General features: G+C 35.8%; 1 protein-coding gene across 4 annotated transcripts in view; it reads right to left on the bottom strand.

Moving 5' to 3' along the window:
• The window catches only part of LOC148946287 (mediator of RNA polymerase II transcription subunit 15-like), a 105,444-nt gene extending 94,148 nt beyond the window's left edge, over positions 1–11,296 (bottom strand). The window contains exon 1 of one of the 4 annotated variants that reach the window (XM_089097927.1): positions 11,196–11,296. The gene's annotated coding sequence lies outside the window, so the exon portion shown is untranslated. Of the gene's footprint in view, positions 1–8,109; positions 8,201–11,042 lie in introns of those variants that run through there. The other 3 variants (XM_089097928.1, XM_089097929.1, XM_089097930.1) reach the window with 3 other exon arrangements.
• Between the last annotated feature and the right edge of the window lie 4,101 nt (positions 11,297–15,397).

Genomic DNA, 15,397 nt, shown 5'->3' with positions numbered 1-15,397 from the left:
GTTTCACATAGATCATGAAGGTTCATCAATCTGGCATAGGCTACTTCATATCTATAAGAATAAAATGTATTTCTAACTGGTGGGTTATTTTTAGCTAGCCAATAATAGATCGTTTTACATTCTTTTATTAAGTAGATTATTTTATGGAAAGGTGCTGTCAAACCACTGATGCATAGAAATAAAATTTCCACTTATCATCAACCTGGACACCAAGGTCTCTTTTACGAGGCTGCTGAACATAGCTTTTTAGGATCCATCAGTCCTTTGAGTTACACATCAATGATTTAGATGAATTGAATCTAATCCTGGTTTTCAATATATGTGCCTGGTCACAAACAATCAGCTGGAAATATCTTCAATTTATAAAAAATCTAATATGCAGTGGTAAAAATTCAACGTGGTTTGATTGATGAATGTGTGCTAGTAGTCAAAGAACTTTACAATTTCGTTAAGAGTCAGGTGGAAAATCTTAGAAAATCTTGGGTTTTCACTGCATCAGTGAAAAACCCTCGACAATTTCGCTTGTAATCTAAGTTTTATATTCTATTGAAGCAAGTTTAATTTTTGAAAAAGGGGAGAAACCTTAACCACATTAAGAACCTTAATGTTGAAGTTTCCGCGCCTATCCACAAGAAATGTAGAATTTGTTGCTTTTTCGATGAAAGCATGCAAAAAATGGTAAATTCAATGTAGTAAGATTGGTAAATATGTGCTAGTAGTAAAACAACTTCACTATTTCGCGAAGAATCAGGGGGGGGGGGGGAATCTTAGAAAATCCTGGCTATTCACTGTATCAGTGAAAAATCTTTGACAATTTTGCCTGTAATCTTAGTTTTGTATTCTATTGAAGCAAATTTGATTTTTGAAAATGGGGGAAACACTCGCATAGGCTGCAAAGGGTCTTGATAAAAATTACAGCATCAAATAAAGCACATCAAAGAACCTTACTGTTTAGGTTTCACGCGCCTATCCACAAGAAATGTAGAATTTGTATCTTTTCCGATGAAAAAGGAAAATTCAACGTGGTAAGATTGGTGAATGTTGCTAGTAGTCATACAACTTCACAATTTCGTGAAAAATCAGAGGGAAAAATCACAATTTCGTAAAGAGTTAGAGGAAAAAATCCTGGCTATTTGCTGTATCAGTGAAAAATCCTTGACACTTTTGCCTGTAATCTACGTTTTGTATTCTATTGAAGCAAATTTGATTTTTAGAAAAAGGGGGAAACACTTCCAAAGGCTGTAACAGGTTTTGATAAAAGTTACAGCATCAAATTTAGAAAATCCATGAATCTTAAGTGTTGAAGTTTTATGCACCTATCCAAAAGAAATGTAAAATTTGTTTCTTTTTCAATAAAAAATGTACAATTCAACATAATAAAAATTTTGAATTTGCAGTAGCAGTCAGACAACTTCACAATATTATGAAGAGCCATAGGGAAAAATCATAGAAAATCTTGGCTATGCACTGTATGAGTGAAAAATGTTCGACAGGTTTTCCTGTATTCTAATTTTCGCGTTCTATTGAAGTAAATTTTATTTTGAAAAGAGGGAAAGACTCTCAAAGGCTGCAAGCGGTCTTGGTAAAAGTTACTGGATCAAATAGAGTATATCAAAGAACCTTACTGTTTAGGTTTCACATGCCTATCCACAAGAAATGTAGAATTTGTATCTTTTTTTACGAAAAAATAGAAAATTAAACATGGTAAGATTGGTGTATGTGTGCTAGTTGTCAAACAACTTCACAATTTCGTGAAGAGTCAGGGGGGGGGGGATCTTAGAAAATCTTGGTTATTCACTGCATCAGTGAAAAATTTTTGAAAATTTTGTATTCTATATAGTTTTGAATTCTATCAAAGCAAATTTGATTTTTGAAAAGGGAGAAACACTCACAGAGGCTGCAACGGTCTTGATAAAAGCTCCAGCAGTAAATACAGCACATCAAAGAACCTTGGTGTAGAGGTTTTGCGCGGTTATCCACAGCAAATGTATAATTTGATGCTTTTTCGATGAAAATATGTAAAACTGGAATAATGCCACGGTGGTGTGAATTGACATGGTGTATTACGTAGGGTTGGGTTGCGAAAACTTGAATCGTCGGATTGAAGCATAATTTTTAACAAGAAATGTCTGAAAAATATCTTAGGAATGATTGTTAGGGGATGTGAGGGCAGTCAAAAAATGGTACTGTGGCGTGAATTGTATGGAGTAACGTGTTCTGTAAATTAAAAGTTAAGGTGGAGGTTTTAAAAGAATTTTTTCCGTGGAGGGAAGGGGGAGAGTGAAAATCTAACATGCATTCAAAGAAACGCTGTATTTTTGTTAAGGGCTCTTGGAAATACCTCATAGTGGCTAAAAATTTGCATCTAATATCAACCCTGCCATCTGAAAATGATTGCTAGGGAAGTGGGAGGGGGCAGCTCTAAGTTGTCACGATTGTGTGAAATATTCATTTTCTTGCCTCAAAGAAACGAGGCATTTACGTCAATAGCTCTCGGAAATATCTAAATAGTGCCTAAAAATTTGCATCTAATACCAACCTTGCCCGCTGGAAATGATTACTAAGGGAGTAGGCATAAAACTCCAACTTCAGAGTCCTGTTCTAAAGGTTATTTTAACTAGATTTGTAATTTATAACCAATTTCAACTCTAATTCCTGGCGCTTTCAATATGCGGAGTCCAACCCCAACGTCATTCAGCAAAAGAAACTACTAATCTCTCTCTTCGACTAGTTAATACTAAGTTTTTGCAAAGCGGTGACCATTTTTCTAAGAAAACATATAAATATAGAAAAATATAGTAAACGTTCCTTTATTACCTATACAATAGGACTAGACTACTAAAATGTTTATTTCTGCCATAAAACACAGTTTATTCTAAACAAATTTTACGCAAAAATGGGGTATACATATAAACACTTTGAAATTACCGTTTTGCGCAACGAAAAAAAAAACGAAAAAAAAATTGACTAAAAAAGAAGAATTTATACACAAACAATGCACCGGTGAAAAGTCGAATTCTTTAATTTTGTATACTTACTTTTTGCTTAAAATTCTATTTAAATTTTCTTAAACTTGCTTTTCAACAAAAAAAAACAAAAAAACACAACAACTATCATGTTTCATGAAGAAAAAACACAACATGTAAGAAGTTTCATGAAGAGGAATATCATGATAAATTAAGTTTCACGAAAAAAATAAATCATCAAAGAACAATAAAAAATCATGTGTAAAACAGCAATTCTACCCAAAAGAAGGGCAAAAAACTATTGCATGAAAATTCTGAGTTAATTGACTCAAAAATCTATATCCATTTTGTGCCTTGAGTTTTAGAGGTAGTAATGCAGTACGGTAGCACATTCATTTCTATAGGTGCAGGTAGTCCTATAAAAGAAGGGTTAACATAGACATTTGTTTTAGCCAAAAACGTCTGTCCCCCAGTAAATTGGTGTTTTAGGAGTTTTACAGTGCAAAACAACAATTCTAGAAAAAAAAAGGCTGAAAAGCTAAAAGTCAAATGAGTTAGAATTACTGCAAATCTATGCGGATATTGAACCTTCTGTTTCACAGGCGGCAATGCCGTATGAGGCGCGTTCGTTTTCTAAAATGTGTCACTGGCTTGGGACTGGGAGAAAATAATACAAAGAAAAAAATCAACAAAATATGGAATTAAGTCATATTTTTTGTAGCCCCTTTTCACCTTTATTACTAGAAATACATTAAGAACAATCCAGAATATTATCTAGTATCGTTCTATAGGAAAGCATTGGGAACACTAATGTCCAGAAATAGATATTCTCCAACTGCATGTCAAATTATTGCAGGAAACACGCCGTTCTAGCATGCGTGAAAAATGGGAAATCTGCTTGCGCGCAATAGGTTATTTCTAGAAAGTATTTCTCGATACAGAATACAAGGAATTTTATATCAGTCCTGATGCTTCGGGCGCTATTCCATTGGAAGGAGATTGACCTTTCAAGTCCCAGCAAAGACAAAAAACTAAAGGAAAAAATCGCCTTGAAAAGAATAAAAAAACGCCTTGAAAGAAAGAACAAAATGCGTTGAACGCTCTGGCGAAAAGTAAAATCTCAAAAAGTATTATGTGACATTGATGTGCACGCTGTCATTACGCAACATGTGCGCTGTCATTACGCAACGTGTGTGCTGAACTTACATAAAGTATGCGCCGCCATTAAGTTAAAAGAAAGAAAAAAATGCCTTGAACGTTTTGACGAAAATTACAATGTCAAAAAAGTATTATGTGACAGTGATGTCCGCAGTGTCATTATGTAAGATGTGCGCCGTATTTACATAAGACCCAGGTGTGTGCTGACCTCACATAAGGTGTGTGCTGCTGTTAAGTTACAAGCTGGTATTCCCCCCCCCCAGCTTCCTGACGTGTAGCATGTCACACACGATGGGGTCATCCATATTACACAAGCTCATGGAAATCCTGGGTGTCTTCCGGAAAACGGTAGACATCTAGACTAGTATATGGGGCTTCTATTTATAGAGAGAGGATAATATGCAGAAATCTGTGTATCTTCCAGAAAAAGAATAGACGTCTATACTCGTATATGGGGGGCTTCTATTTATAGAGGGTCCAGGGAAGGAACTGGGCATCTTCAAGAAAAAAACAGACATCTAGACTTGTATATGGGGCTTCTTTTTATAGAGGGAGGAACTGGGCATCTTCCAGAAAAGAATAGACATCTAGACTCGTATATGGGGCTTCTATTTATAAAGGAAAGGAACTGGCCATCTTCCAAAAAAAGAATAAACGTCTAGACTCATATACAGGGCTTCTATTTATACTGAGACAAGGGAAGGAACTGGGCATCTTCAAAAAAGACAATAGACTCTATAACAAAAATGGCTACAAATCGCAACAAAATGGTAGTTGTTAGGGGAAATATTGGAACACCTGAGGTCACATTACGCAGGTGCGAGGGGCTAGTAGCTCCACTTATCTGACTTCCCATGTAAATTTACCTATCATTGGTAGGCTACTTGTTAAATATTTTGATCATACTCGAGAAGTTAGATTAATCATAGGGAAATACTGAAAAAAATTGCATCACCTGGAAACAGGGACCGCATTGCACAGGTGCAAGGCGTTAGTATCTCCACTTATCCAACCTCCCATGTTAATTTCCTATTATTGGTACTTATTAAATATCCCAACCACACTTGAGAAGTTAGATTAATCATATAGAAATACTGAAAATAAGGTTGTGACATAAGACCTGGAATCCCAAGAATCCTGCATGCTAGAAACAGATGACCACATTGCCCAGGTGCAAGGAACTAGGAGTTCCACTTATCTGACTTACCTTGTTAATTTCCTACTATTGGTACTTGTTAAATATCCAGACCACACTTGAGAAGTTAGATTAATCATATGGAAATACTGAAATAAAATAACGTCATAATACCTGAAATCCTGGGAATCTGGCCAGGGATGTTGTGATGTAAGAGGGTACACTTAAAATCCTGTGGAAATCTATTATGGGCGCATTTAAAATCCCACAAAATTTTCCTAGGGACAACTTTAAATAGATTGACCCCTCACTACTATTAGGATACATAGGAGCTAATCTAAAACTGAAATTTATGAAGAGTACCACCTCTTGGGAAGTTATGGTGTTGGTAGACTCCAGGATGAGAATTTGAGAGAAGCATTTTCTCAATAATTTTAGGAAGGAGAAGTAGCAGATGTTGTCTTAGGGAGGAAAGTTTAGAGACACAGCTAGGAATATTAGTGAAAATGCTTTAAGTTAAAAAGAGGGGGAGAAGCTTGTACAAGAAGTATTTGAGTGACAGATCCTATGGATATAAAAGGTATCTAAGACAAGTCAAAAAAACATTAAAATATGAGCTAAGGAGATTTGAAGTAGAGACCATGGACAAAATTACCCCTGTATTGGTCATAGCAGGGTATCAGTCATAGTAATATATACCCCTCTAGAACCAACTGAAATGACTCAGATGAAATTTAGGCTACTTACAGTTACAGGAACAGATAGACAGGGTTCAAGGTAGAAATGTGGTGTTTTTATTAGTAAATTTTAACACCCAGGTTGGTAGAAATAGGGATAGATGGTATCCTAGCCTTGGCAAATTTTGTGTAGAAAAAGAAAACAGAAATGGCTGCAGACTGCTGCAAATTTGTGGGTAACGATTTAGTTATAAAAAATACAGTATTTAATCATAAAATGGCCCATAACATAACATGTTATTAACATAATGGTAAGACAGCTAACCTTATTGATTATGATATTGTAAACAAAAGACTGGCAGGATCTATTATAAGCTGTTATTTATGTTAAAAGTAAGATAGTAAAATTATTTATGTTTAAAGCATCTAGAGTTAATTTAAAGCTGAAATTTTGGAAGGATAACTATCTTCCAGGAAGTTATTATGGTGGTAGACTCCAGGATGATAATTGGAGAGATGCTATCCACAAACAGTTGAATAATAAACTGGATATTTGAAAATATGACAAGGTAGAAGATGGATGGAAAAATTTTAGGAAAATAATTCGTGAAGTTGCTGTTGGTATCTTAGTGAAGAAAGTTAGAAACGCAGCTAGGAATATTAGTGAAAAGGCTTTAAATTTAATAGAGAGTAATATGATATTTTTTAGACTTAGAGTTGCTGTAGATAAAGTTTTAAGAGAAGAACAGTATGGTGTTACAAAGGGCAGAGGTGATGACCAAATTGTCACTCTTAGGTTAATAACTGAGAAGTGCATGGGTTGAGTAACAAAATATTGATCAAGTGCAAAGCTTCACTTAACTTTGTAGTATTATTAGTAAAGATGGTGGGAGCAGTGAAGATGTTAAAAGTACAATAGCCAAGGCTCAGGGTATTTTTTACAATTGAAAAAAGTTTGGAAGAATAGGAAGGTAAGTTTGAAGCCAGGATTAGAATACTGGAATCTATAGTGATGATAGGGGTCAAATATGGTTCTGAAGCATTGGCGCTTCAAAAAACCAAGGAAAACTTCCTATATGTTTTCCAGAGAAATTCCTAATGGATTGTTTTGGGTACCCAATTAACTGACTGTATTTCAAACAGTAGGCTGTACTAAAAGTGTGGTTCAATCCTGCTTTCTAGGGCTACAATGAAAAAAAGGTTGAGATGGCTAGACCACATTCTGCAGATGAAGGATGACAGATAGTCAAAGATTCTCCTTTTTTCAAATTGTCTAGAGCTAAACGGAAACCAGGTTGTTCATGCTTAGGGTGGGAGGATGTCGCAAAAAACAACTTAAGGGAAATAGGAACTTCCTGGGAGGGTGTGAAAAGGGGTTAGGATAAAGGCAGAGCATGGCTCAGGCCACATTCTACCATAGACTTAGGTGACTTTGTGTTGAAGTGAGTTTTTAGGAGTAGCATTAGATAACAAAAAAGGGAAAAAAAGGACTTGGAACATACAAAAACTGACAGCTATGCTATTGAGTGTCTTTTCTGTGAGGACAGGGATTGATAAAAGGTAACAGATTTTGTTGCCATACCTGTCAAGTCTGCACTAAACAAACAAGGGGGATGGCAAAAAAATTGTCAAACTTTGTTGGAAGAAACAACTTTTATAGATTTATTCAAGGCATAAAAAAAGAAACTATTGGCAAGATAGGACATATCAAACAAGGATCAGGCCAGAGAGAAATTCTTGAAATTGTTTATGCTGAACAAACAGTACCTCATATATTGACAGGAAAAACTAGAAACTTTGCAAGAAAATATGATCATAGCTTAGGCACTCCAAATTTGTCTACAAAAGGTTATGGAGTTTATAACAATAGATCCATTATAAGTTTTGTATGAAGAATTCTTCAACAGTGGATTAAGCTTGCAAGATGTCTTTATGGATCAAGCACTAAAAGATTTTAAAGATAAATTTCACAAGCAGGAGGAAGAGCTTTCAATTGATGGAAAAAGAACAGCCAAGCTTTTGATGCAGTATCTTGATATGGTTGCCATAATTCAGAGAATATTAAGGGCAAAGACTTGATCTGTGAGAAAAACGTCTGCAGGTAGTAAAGAGCATGCTTTCCTACCTTGCAGCAACAGACCATAACCAGTATGTAAAGACAGCAAGAATTTACCTTCAAAAAATGGGCAAGCTATCCACTTGTTACCAGTAAATTTACAGATCCTTTTGCAATGATGGCCTTCACACAACAAAAGTGCTCAGAAAGGCAGTGGGCTGGGTTGTCAGCTAACCTAATTATAGAATGGGAATTTATGAGGCATCTTGAGACAACTGGTGGAGGCAGAATGTCAGAATAACAGAAAATCTTTTACTTATGTTATATCCTGCTTGCATTGAAGTAAACTATCTCATGCAAGAGATTACAGGAAAGAAATACTGGACTAGCAAACAGCACAACAAGATGGGGCTCTCAAGGTAAAAAAGGCACCACAAAGATATATTACTTGACATAGAAATGCTTGAAAAGTCAAATTTATTTGAAGGCTCCCTTTGAATCAAATATGGAAGAAGCTCTAAAAGTTGGAACAGTGATTCTTGATAAGTCAGTAAAGGATTATGTTTTTAGAAAGAAATCACAAGTAACCCTAATGACTGCCAAGAGAGTTGGCTTAAGAAACATCAAGCACATAGATTCTAGCCTTATTGCCCAGAGGTACTTGGTTGTTGCAAAGCATTAAATCACCAAAAAGACACTACTTTAAACACAAATTATGTGCTGTTCTTTTGTCAACTGAGCAACCTGGTTAAAATCCATGTTGGTGTTTTGATAGAAGGTTATTTATGGCCAAATGTTTGAGAATGGCAGCATTTACAATGCAGAGGTAATACTGATTTGCCAAGATTTAGGCATTATTATTGGCAGGGAGCTTAAATTCCATAACCATACACAAGCTTGGAAAAAAAAACAATTCCTTGAGATCATCAAGAGAACTTTTACCACCAGGATGATGTGTGCAGTAAAGAAACTCTACAAGGTATTTGTCTGCCTATATTTTAAGTTTGGTATGATTTTGTGTGTTCCCAGTATAAAATGGATGCTAAGGCACTTAAGAATGCTTAGTGTTGAGCCAACAAGCTTGTACCACACCTGCAAGAAAACCTTATGAAAGGTGTCTTAGAGCATTAAAACTTACAATTTTGGCATATAGAATAAGAAGGGGGGTAAATTTCTAGGTGGCACTATAATTTAGCTAGAATGAAAGTGAAAACATCATTTACTGCCTTTTTTTATGCTCTTTCATAATGCAATAATCACTCCTGTTGCAAAGTGCATCTTGAACCCTTAAAGGGGCTCCAAAGGTATTTCATTTTTGTAACCACACAAAGAAGTTATAACCTAACCTAAAAAGTTCTTGATTTTCAATTCAAACCATTTTCCTACTGTTTCAAGTTTTTCAAATGCTGTTGACAAAAAGAGTGCTGAATTTTCTGATTCAAAACTTTGCTGTCAACAATTCAGGGTATATTCCAATTCAGAGCATATATTTGCACATTAGAGGGGTAGGGGGAGTGAAGTTCATGGTAAATTTGTAGTGGGCCATATAATTTAGCTAGGATGAAAGTGAAAACATCATTTGATGCTCTTTCATAATTCATTAAAAATACCTTTAGGGGCTCAAGATGCAACTTGTAATAAAAGTGATTATTGTATTATGAAAGAGCATAAAAAAAGGCATCAAATGATGTTTTCACTTTCATCCTAGCTAAACTACAGCACCACCTAGAAATTTACCAAAAGGGGAGATGTCATGTTGCTTGAACATGTAATTCTAAGTTCAGTTTTCTCTCTATCCCTCTCTAGTGCCAACAGGGGATGAACCCAGAAACAGCAGGTCCCCAGAAGTCAATAACATGTGCTTCAGAACTTCTATGCTGTTTGCTCTGTGCCACTATGGAATAATCTCTCAGATGCCTCTGTTCAATTCAAGACTGCTGAATCATTCAAGAAGAGTGTCAATCAGGGCTGGACAAATGTAAAATGGAAGTTAACTTAAGATGCTGCCAAACCTGAATGAAGCTTAAATCAATGGTAAGATTCTCTAGGCCTACAGGAGGTTCAACACCACCTTATCTCACTAGCCATGTGGTTTAAGGTAATAGCCTAAATTATAAATTTTCCATGAAAATTCCCATTGCTTGATGTTGTAGACAATGTTTTTCAAACAAATTTAACAGCAAACAACCATCATCCATGATATAAAGCAATAAAAAATAGATAAAGAATATATGGTTTGTGCTAGCCTATATATTTGGCCATTAGGAGAGATGGACAAAGTGAAGTAGGGGTAAAATTCTACTTTTGACTATCTTGGAAAGGGTTTAGGTTAGGAAAACGAAACTTTCAGGGATGAGTAGGCTAAAGTGTATGTCCCAGGGAGGTATTTTTAAGTACCTACCTCAATTTTTTCTCTCTCTAGAGGGTCCTGACCTTTAAAAATCCTTGTTTTATAAAAGTGAAACCTTGCAAAATAGATCTTCTGGTTAAATGAAGTACAAAAAAATTGTTTTCAGCTTCACAACTTTGCCCACTCTCAATTTATAAGGTTTTAAAGATATGCAAATAAATTTCCTAAATTTTGAAAAAAATGTTGATATGGCTTAAAATTCTACTCAAATAACAGGAATTGTTTTTCAGAACTAAAGCCAGAGAAAAAGAAATGGATAGGCATAACTGAAAATTAAAGTAAAATGTTGTTTTTTCAAAATTGCAATACATGACCAGCAAATTTCTGGGCCTACTAGAGGGAGAAGGAGTGGAGGTAGGAACTTTAAAATACCTTTTGCTACCAGAACATGCTTTGCCCATACTTTAGCCTGTAGACCCATCCCTGAAAGTTTCATTTTCCAAACTTAACCCCTTTCCAAGATAACCAAAAGTAGCCTAGCTAAAGTAGAATTTTTAAAGTCTTTCCTCCTGATGAGGGCAACCATAGCACTAAAACCATTTGGCTAACTAATAACTTCTTTCAAGCATGAATTTAGGCTTGCAAAAGGACAAAAGCAGATTTAAAACAAACTTATTAGAAGCTTTTTGATTTTACATACCTTTTTCTTCCAGAGCAATTTTAATGTTAAAAATTGGTCTAACTTGCTTCTTTTACTCTATGAGTTATTAATAGGCTAGACCTAAGCTTAAAGAACTTGAAACCATAAGGAGATATTACAAATTGATTTGCTGCTTGCAAAGTCATATTATACCCCTCTGAATCCTAAAAATGAATAGAACTGTATACAACTCCCGTAATCTGGAAGCTGGCAGTATCTTTACATGCTCATACACGTTTCGTACTGAATCCCGGGGTTGTAGGCCATCTAACAAGCGAACAGCGTTGTTTTGTAGAACTCGCATTGGCCGAGCAATAGAAGGAAATGTTCCAAGCCAAACGCTACTACAATACAATATATATGGATGGATAAGGGAATAATAAAGAAGGCGCATACCAAAAGGAGGAAAAAAATGCTTAAGTTTTCTCATTATACCCAGGTTACGAGACACGGTTTTACAAACATAATGCACATGGCGCTTCAATGATAAAACATCATCAATATAAAACCCCCGGGTACTTATAAGAACACACCCGCTTTAAAGCTCCATACTGTGTTGCAATCCTGAAACCATGAATAAAAATCTGGTAAACGGGAAAAAATAATAAAATTAGTCTTACCCAGATTAATCTTTAATCTATTAACCCTCAACCAGGAATATAACCTTTCAATAGCATCTTTCATCGATGTCTGAAGTAATTCTTCTGTCTTCGCGGTACTAACAGCAACTGTGTCATCAGCAAATAATGACACTGCCTCATTCCTGGGATTTTTGGCCATATCACTAACATTAAAACAACAACTTGGGATACAATTACGCATATCATTAATATACAATAAAAAAAGAATCGGACCAAGAACTGACCCCTGCGGGACACCACTAGTCACTGGGCGGGGGCCTGAGTGTATACAAGTCATCTCTACAAACTGGTACCGGTTACTAAGGAAACTCCGTATAAAGTCAAGAGCTTTACCTCGGATCCCATAGACCTCGGATTTTTCCAGGAGTAGGCCATGGTCAACTGTATCAAAAGCCTTCTTTAGGTCTAGAAACACTGCACCAACCTTAAATCCTTCATCTAAAGCTATGTTAATTATACTAGTCAAAAATATCAATGCACCCTCTATCTTCCTATCTTTTCTGAAACCAAACTGATTATTACTTAACAATTTAAACTTCTCTAAGAAATAGGTCTAACGATTACTAAAACATTTTTCAATAAGACGAGACATAAGTGGGAAGACTGATATTGGGCGACAATTACCCCAATCATTTCTACCACCACCTTTATAAACCGGTGTCACTCTTACATTTTTCAAACAATCTGGAAACCTTCCTTGACGGAAGCAATCATTAATCAGTGATGTCAAAACACCAGATATACAAGGGAAAATGCATTCTAGAATTTTTAGGCTCACTACCGGACGAACTATTTTTCATAGTATAGATAATATCCCTTAACTCATCTAATGTAATCATCTTTAGATGTAGTGATACATTTGCAGGAGATGGTAGAGTAGATCCAAAGGGTGGGTCATCTGGAGACGAGGAAATCATCTTGACTATTTGTAGGCCTGCTGAACAAAAATGATTCAAAAACGCATTACGTATCCCAGTACCATCTGCAATTGTAACTTCATTAGTATTCGCTTCAGTTGGTAGAATATTAGACCGCTGACCTATAACATTACGGATTATTTGCCAAGTTTTCAACGGGTTACCTTTAACATCCTTGAACTTCATAACAAAATATTTTTGTTTAGCCTCACGGAGGAGATTATTCAAACAATTACGAAAAGCACAGTATCGCTCTTTATTCTCATCCGTCGGTCTTAAAGCTTGTGACTTAAACAGTCTGTCTCTTACATTTATTTTTCGAAGAAGGTCATGCGTTATCCATGGCTTCCTCCCATTATGTTTTCGACCTTTCCAATTCTTCACTGCTCCCACTTTCTTAACCATTTCTAAAAGCTTACTATAAAAGAGTGAAAATTTAGTATTTACATCACTCTCACTTCCAAACAGAGATACCCAATCAATATGAGCCATATTATTGTTTAGTTTCAATAGGGCACTACGATCAAAAACTACAACTCTTTTACTCCGTTCAGGAGTTTCTCGCTTAGGGATAGATACCTCAAAATCTGCAAAAACACCAAAGTGGTCAGATTCCACATTTACAAGAACTCTTGGCGATCTAAAAGGTGAATTGGAAAAAATATTATCCAAAAGTTTTTCAGACGTCCTAGAAACTCTAATTGGGATGTTAATTGTTGGGAACAGCCCATAAGACATACACAAATTTAATAAGTGAGAAGTCACAAAAGACTCCATATCCAGCATGTTAATATTAAAGTCAACTAGAACAAAACAAGGGTTATTACTAATTTGTACTTTTGCCATCTGTTCATGAAGATTCTCAAAAAATTCTTGAATAGAACCAGAAGGAGGCCTATATACAATTACTAAATATGCATTAACATTATTCAATTTAGCTTGTAATACTAGTGTTTCACACACCATTTCCTTATATTCACTTAGATCATCTTACCCTGAAAACTTGCCCTGAAAACTATAACCCTTGCCCCGAAAACTGTGGGGGGAGTGTCCTGTTCAAAGATATAATGTCCATAACTTTCAACCACATTGATCAAAATGGCTATCTCATATTTTAATTGCATGTGTTTGGCGAAATGGCGAGCGTGGGAAGGGTGTTCGTTGCCTTCCAATCACTTTCGACTATTAAAAAGGACACTGAAGTTTCTACGACAATACTCTATATAAAGCTTTTATGCCCCCAGGGTACAACTCAAAGCCTCTGCCCTGAGGACTCTCGAGGGTTGTCATCGTCCAAAACCTAATTTCCCGAATTTTCAACTACGTTGTTAGCAAAATGAATATCTCAAAATTTTGATTGGAGGTATTTCAGGAAAAGATGGGTGTGAGAGGGGGGTTAGATGCCCACCAATCACTTTTGAATATTGAATTGGGCATTAGTCCTATGAATTTCCAATCGAATGTGTCCTTGTTGAGGTTTCTACGACAAAGCTTTCTATAAAAAACCGTAAATGCCCCCCAGAGCATAACTTACAACTCGTGCCCTGAGGGCTGTGGGGGGAATGTCCTACTCAAAAATTTAATTTCTATCTGAAAATCAATTACGTAGAGCCAAATAGCTATCTCAAAATTTTGAGGGGATGTGTGTGGGGAAATGATGGGCGTGGACGGGGTGTCAGTTGCCTTCCAGTAACTTTCGACCCTTAAAAAGGGCAATAGAACTCTCAATTTCAAATCAAATGAGCCCCCTTTGAAATTTGTATGACAACCTCTTCCATATGAAGTAACTCTGCGAAAAAAAAAAAAAAATAAATACGACTGCAGGGGAGCCGTATGGGTTTTACTACAGGCCACGCTATAGCGTTGCCTCTGATGAGCTGGAATTTAATTGAGAAAATGCAAAAGCTGTAGTGAATACCAGTTCTTGTTTGGTAATCAAAGTTTGGTACTTTGGAAATTGTTTGGTAAGAAGTATGTGAAAGTGCCTACTTCTGTTTATAGAAATAATAATTAGAGGGAAAAAGGCAGGACTAGAGATTAGCCGTTGGTTTAATGTAGAGTCAGATAATTCGCCGAGTTGTACCTTACTCTCATTTATATAAATTATTTTGTAGAACTTCGTCTTAAGAAACACAACAAAAGGCTACAAAACACCATGAAATTAAATGAAACAGTTTTCTAGAAATTCAATATACAGAGCTTTTGAGTGTACTTTATAAAATGTCAGCAATGGGAATTAAGTCAATAATGAATGAATGAAGAAGTGGTAAGAGTCGAAGGTGGAAGTAAAGGTCTAAATATTATGTCAAGTAGACCGCTTAAGTGGGCAAAAAGATTCTTTAAGTGGGCAAAGATTCTTAAGTGGGCAAAGATGCTGAAGTTGGCAAACAGGGAGGACAGGTGAGGATAACTGACAGGACAGTGGATCGACGCGACAGTTTCGGTGCCTTGGCTGTACGATCATAACGATTCTCTACTTCAAAACATTTATGAAGGCATACTAGATGTTACACTACCTTACTTGGATAGAAGATTAAATTAAAAACAAAAATTTTCAACTGAAAATAAGGAGGTAACATTAGAACTTGAAAATACCAGAAATTGTTACGTATAGAAAGGGGATTGCCGCTCCTCATCACCTTGCTTTTTACGCAAAATTTTTTTAGTACTTTTAAAAAAAGCTTTTTTTTTTTATAATAACACAGCCCGTTTTTTTATGTATTACTTATTTAGGATCTGGCAGAAAATTAAAAAGTTAGCTTAAAGACCGTGGTGTTGAGGAGGGGGCAAACTTCTT

This window comes from Artemia sp. Qi Xiang Cuo, chromosome 12 (genome assembly GCF_049724085.1).
Source record: "Artemia sp. Qi Xiang Cuo chromosome 12, ASM4972408v1, whole genome shotgun sequence".
Taxonomy (NCBI): Eukaryota; Metazoa; Arthropoda; class Branchiopoda; order Anostraca; family Artemiidae; genus Artemia; species Artemia sp. Qi Xiang Cuo.
This window is presented reverse-complemented; position numbering and strand designations above follow the sequence as displayed.